The following is a 6000-nucleotide window of genomic DNA, read 5'->3' as shown; positions in this document are numbered from 1 at the left end:
TACAGACGTTCAAATATTTGAAAGGTATTAATCCGCAAACGAACCTTTTCTGGAGAGGGGAAGGCGGTAGAAGTAGAGGATATGAAATGAGATTGAAGGGGGGAGCAGACTCAAGAAAAATGTCAGGAAGTATTTCTTCACGGAAAGAGTAGTGGATGCTTGGAATGCCCTCCTGCAGGAGGTGGTGGAAATGAAAACGGTAACGGAATTCAAACATGCGTGGGATAAACATAAAGGAATCCTATTCAGAAGGAATGGATCCTCAGGAGTTTAGCCAAGATTGGGAGGCGGGGCTGGTGGTTGGGAGGCGGGGATAGTGCTGGGCAGACTTGTATGGTCTGTGCCAGAGCTGGTGGTTGGGAGGCGGGGATAGTGCTGGGCAGACTTATACGGTCTGTGCCAGAGCCAGTGGTGGGAGGGGGGGATAGTGCTGGGCAGACTTACATGGTCTATGCCTTGAAGAGGACAGGTACAAATCAAGGTAGGGTATACACAAAAACTAGCACATATGAGTTTATCTTGTTGGACAAAGGGGAGTCGGTTGATATTGTGTATCTGGATTTTCAAAAGGCATTTGACAAGGTACCTCATGAAAGGCTACAGAGGAAATTGGAGGGTCATGGGATAGGAGGAAATGTCCTATTGTGGATTAAAAACTGGTTGAAGGATAGGAAACAGAGAGTGGGATTAAATGGGCAGTATTCACAATGGAGAAGGGTAGTTAGTGGGGTTCCTCAGGGGTCCGTGCTAGGACCGCTGCTTTTTAATATATTTATAAATGATTTAGAGATGGGAGTAACTAGCGAGGTAATTAAATTTGCTGATGACACAGTTATTCAAAGTCGTTAAATCGCGACAGGATTGTGAAAAATTACAAGAGGACCTTACGAGACTGGGAGACTGGGCGGCTAAATGGCAGATGATGTTTAATGTGAGCAAGTGCAAGGTGATGCATGTGGGAAAAAAGAACCCGAATTATAGCTACGTCATGCAAGGTTCCACGTTAGGAGTTACGGACTAAGAAAGGGATCTGGGTGTCGTCGTCGATAACACACTGAAACCTGCTCAGTGTGCTGCTGCGGCTAAGAAAGCGAATAGAATGTTGGGTATTATTAGGAAAGGTATGGAAAACAGGTGTGAGGATGTTATAATGCCATTGTATCGCTCCATGGTGCGACCGCACCTTGAGTATTGTGTTCAATTCTGGTCGCCGCATCTCAAGAAAGATATAGTAGAATTGGAAAAGGTGCAGCGAAGGGCGACTAAAATGATAGCGGGGATGGGACGACTTCCCTATGAAGAAAGACTAAGGAGGCTAGGGCTATACAGCTTGGAGAAGAGACGGCTGAGGGGAGACATGATAGAGGTATATAAAATAATGAGTGGAGTGGAACAGGTGGATGTGAAGCGTCTGTTCACGCTTTCCAAAAATACTAGGACTAGGGGGCATGCGATGAAACTACAGTATAGTAAATTTAAAACAAATCGGAGAAAATATTTCTTCACCCAACGTGTAATTAAACTCTGGAATTCGTTGCCGGAGAAAGTGGTGAAGGCGGTTAGCTTAGCAGAGTTTAAAAAGGGGTTGGACGGATTCCTAAAGGACAAGTCCATAAACCGCTACTAAACGGACTTGGAAAACTCCAAAATTCCAGGAATAACATGTATAGAATGTACGTTTGGGAAGCTTGCCAGGTGCCCTTGGCCTGGATTGGCCGCTGTCGTGGACAGGATGCTGGGCTCGATGGACCCTTGGTCTTTTCCCAGTATGGCATTACTTATGTACTTATGTACTAGCAGACTGGATGGACCATGCAGGTCTTTTTCTGCCATCATCTACTATGTTACTATATCTACCAATTTGCGGGCGACGTGGATTGTCGACCCACTTGTGAGAATGTGAAGCCTACTGTCCTCGGAGAATACCTGCTACAGGTAAGTATCTTTGCTTTCTCTTCATCTTGCCAACATAGATCTTGCCACATGGATATTTAAACACATAGATGACATTAGAAGTACGACAAGAAGTGTGATGTTTCAAGTGATAAAATTTCTTATCTGCAGGATTGCAAAAAACATCAATTTGTTTAGTAATATCACAAGTTTTGCAGCCAGGAATTCCGCATTTGAAGTCACCTGTCAGTAATGTTAAACTGTTGATGTCTTTCGATAGTTGAGTAGGACTTAATAGTTCCCTTAAATTTTTGTCATGTGAAAATGCCACCCGTAAATGTGGTTCTTTAAACACTGGGTGAGTCCAGTCTTAGCCAGGGAGAAGAGACATATCTCTCTGCTGAGGCTCTGTGATCAGTTATCCTATATAATAATTCTCACCTCCAACATTCTGAGGCTGCGTGGAACCGTTGATCATGTTGGAGTAGATAATAGTGATGTCACATAACCCACACCAGATTGACCAGTAGATGGGAGAGGGGCGGAGCCACGATACAGGGAGCAGCGAATCAGCACAACATGGGGAATGCACAGCAGCAGGAACAGAAGCCTCTCTCACACAGTCACTCTCACATACACTTTCTCAAACATACACACTCAGAGGAAAACTTTGCTAGCGCCCGTTTCCTTTCAAACAGAAACGGGCCTTTTTTACTAGTATTTGATAATCTGTGAGCAGCATATTTCCTGATCTTCCCTAAGTACCTTTTAGAAAGTAACCAAATGTTTAGATAGTTTTATAATTGATCCATATTTCAGTTACCTGTTATTGTTTGCTGATTGCACTTTTTATGTTTCACTGTTCCATATTTTTAAGACAATAAACAATTTTCAGTGTATTGCCTCTTTGTCTAGACTGATAAAGAATCCTGGTGGTTTGTGTGTTGGGTCTGATGGTGCTTTCTGGGAACTGTGGGGACCACTGGGAGTGTGGCCTCCAGTAACTTAGAAATCACTGGGATAATTTGAGAGCAGAGACTTGCCCAGAGGCAGTTGTGACCCAGTCGGTGGGAGGATGGTACTAGTGTTGATCACAAGCAGCAGGTGCAGGCGGACATGAGCTGTGCTGGGGGTAGACCCTCTAAGTTGGCCGCAGGGTAACTCCAGGCGGGTGGCTAGGCATTTTGTGATGTGCACAGGGAAAGGAATGGCCAGTAGGAAAGAGGAGGTGATGATTCCCCTCTATAAGGCTCTGTTGAGACCTCATTTAGAATATTGTGTAAAGTTCTGGAGACTGCACCTTCAAAAAGATAGAAACAGGATGGAGTCAGTTCAGAGGGCAGCTACCAAAATGGTCAGTGGTATTCGTCATAAAGCATATGGGGACAAACTTAAAGATTTCAATATGTATATTTTGGAAGAAAGAGGGGAGAGATGATTGATACATTTACGCAGCATAAGTGCACAGGCGGCAAGTCTTTCAATTGAAAGGAAGCTCTGGAACATGGGGGCATAGGATAAAGGGGAAAGACTCAGAAGTAACCCGTGGAAATGCTTATTCACGGAAAGGGTGATGAACTCTTGGGATGGCCTCTCGGTGGAAATGGTAGAGATGAAAACAGTATCTGAATTCAAGAGAGCTTGGGACAAGTACATAGGATCTCGGAGTGATATGGAGAGTAGATAGCATGGATGGGCAAACTGGATAGGCCATATGGCCTTTATCTGCCTAGATTTTTCTATGTTCAATGCTGCTTGTTTTCTGAAGGGGGTACTATACCTTTGGCTTCCAATTTAATATTCCCATGTTAGAACCTTCCTTTGGTACTCCATGCACACAGCTGTGGCATGTGAAACCACTTCAGCAAGCATCTTTGAAGGATCTGGTGGTGGTTCTGATGGCTGTTTGCTCAGCAATATGGATTTCCAAGCTTCCGGCCCTTTCTTGTAGGGAGCTCTTTATGTGCTTCACTGAGGGAGGGGTTTAGTTTAGACAGTGCAGTCTTTTATGCCAAAGGTGGTTTTGGCCTTTTATATGAGTCAGGTGGTTTCATTGCCTTCAGGAAGGAGGACTGCAGGGAAGATTTTCATATCCTTTACTGGACCTGCATAGAGTGCTTCTGTGGTACTTAGAAGTAACCAGTGACTAGGTCAGGCAGACGTTTTGCCCTTTTTGGAGGGGTGAAACGAGATGGAACTGTATCCAGATTGACTATAGTGCATTGGCACAAGGAGGCAGTCTCTTCGGCCTTTATATATTTTTATTATTTACGGTTCATTTCTACCCCACATTTTCCCACAAATGCAGGCACAATGTGGCTTCCATGAATTACAAAAGTTAAAAGATACAACACATGAATTTAGCAGTAGAATAAGGATGAAACAATAGCAGCAATTAGGATGGCTAAACAGCAGAATTACTAATGGAATACACTTGTTCAAAAAGGTAAGTTTTCAGCAGCTTCTTGAAAAGATGGTGGTCAGCTTGCGATTTTAGGTACAGGGGAAGAGCGTTCCAAGTCTAAGGGCTGAAGTAGTGGAAAGTAGAGGCAAAAAGAAGCTTGTATTTAACACCCCTGCAAGATGGATAATGTAGTTGTAAAAAGGTGCGTGCTGTTGTGATGGCATTTCTAGGTAGAAGATCTATGAGCGGAATCATATATTCTCCGAGGACAAGCAGGCTGCTTGTTCTCACGACTGGGTGACGTCCGTGGCAGCCCCCACCATCCGGAAGAAGCTTCGCGGGTGGTCCGCACGCAGGGCACGCCCACCGCGCATGCACGGCTGTCTTCCCGCCCGTGCGTGACCGTTCCCGCCAGTCTTTTCTTTTCCGCGCCTGGAGAGAGTCGTGCCGTCGCCGTTCTCTCTTTCGCAGCCCCGGAAAGACCGTTGCGTTTACGCGATTTTGTTTAATTTTGTTTAATTTTTTCGTTTATTGTACTAGCGCCGCTCTCCTATTCCCCTTTTTCAAAAAAAAAAAAAAGAGCACGCTCTCCTTTTCCCTCGTTTCTAGCGAGGGCGTCGCGTTGCGGCCTTGTGGCCGCGCGATCGATTTATTTTTCCGAGGTGTGATTTCCGCCACCATCGACGACTTTAATTTCGCCGACGCGATTTTTCCGTCGATGTCCTCGAAGGTCCCGAGTGGATTTAAAAAGTGTGGTCGGTGCGGCCGGCCGATCTCGCAGACCGACACCCACGCTTGGTGCCTCCAGATCCTCGGGCCGGAGCACAATATCAAGTCGTGTTCTCTGTGTCTCGGTCTCTGGAAACGGACTCAGGTTGCGAGGCAAGTTCTACGGGACCGTCTTTTTGGAACTTGCGCCGGCCCCTCGACGTCGACCTCGACGGTATCGGTATCGACGCCCGGTCCTTCGGTACCGGTATCGATGCCCGAGAAATCGGCACCGATGGCATCGACCCCAGGAGAACAGGTCCCGTCGGCCCGCCGGTCCTCCGGTGAGGGTAGGGGTGAGAGGCCGCGTGGGCAGTCGACCCCGGTCACTCCCTCAGCCCGTGGCCCTCGGGACCGAACCCTGTCTGGAGAACACCTGCTACAGGTATGTATCATTCACTTTCCGGAGCTAAGCCGTAGATTATTTTATGTGTCAGAGTGCAGATTTTGAATGCGATTCGTTCTCTCACAGGTAGCCAGTGTACATTGAAATGTAGGGGCTGCGCAGAAACCAAGCGCGGTTTGCCTAAAATGAGTCTTGCAGCAGTATTCTGGGCAGTCTGGAATACGAGGAACAGGTGATGCCCAAGTTGCTAAGAGCTCACTTGTGCAAAAATCAGGCAACTTTAAACAGGCTATCTTGTTCTCTAAGCATTAGAGGTTGCTTAGTAGTTGGATGTTCTCGCTAGAGAGAACACAGCTTTTGGGGCAGGTGTGCTTAAGAGCACATGTTTGATGATCCTGCTTTTTATGTCACTTCTCTGGACTAGTCTGGTGAATGATAAGGAAAATTTTGGTCTTACCTGCTAATTTTGTTTCCTCAAATTCTACCAGACAAATACAGAATCCCATTTGTGATGTTGAGTTTGGTTTATTTTAGTGTGTGTGAGGGGGGATTATAGAACACTGCCCCCAGCCTTAAGAAAAGTCCCTCT

General features: G+C 46.0%; 1 protein-coding gene across 1 annotated transcript in view; it reads left to right on the top strand.

Annotated features, from left to right (window-relative positions):
• The first annotated feature begins 1129 nt into the window (after positions 1-1129).
• The window catches only part of LOC115462878 (unconventional myosin-Vb-like), a 122303-nt gene continuing 117432 nt past the window's right edge, over positions 1130-6000 (top strand). Inside the window, exon 1 of the mRNA XM_030192938.1 lies at positions 1130-1134. The gene's annotated coding sequence lies outside the window, so the exon portion shown is untranslated. The remainder of the gene's footprint in view (positions 1135-6000) is intronic.

This window comes from Microcaecilia unicolor, chromosome 2 (assembly GCF_901765095.1).
Source record: "Microcaecilia unicolor chromosome 2, aMicUni1.1, whole genome shotgun sequence".
Classification (NCBI taxonomy): domain Eukaryota; kingdom Metazoa; phylum Chordata; class Amphibia; order Gymnophiona; family Siphonopidae; genus Microcaecilia; species Microcaecilia unicolor.
The sequence above is the reverse complement of the archived record's forward strand: the minus strand, read 5'-3'. Positions and strand labels throughout refer to the sequence as shown.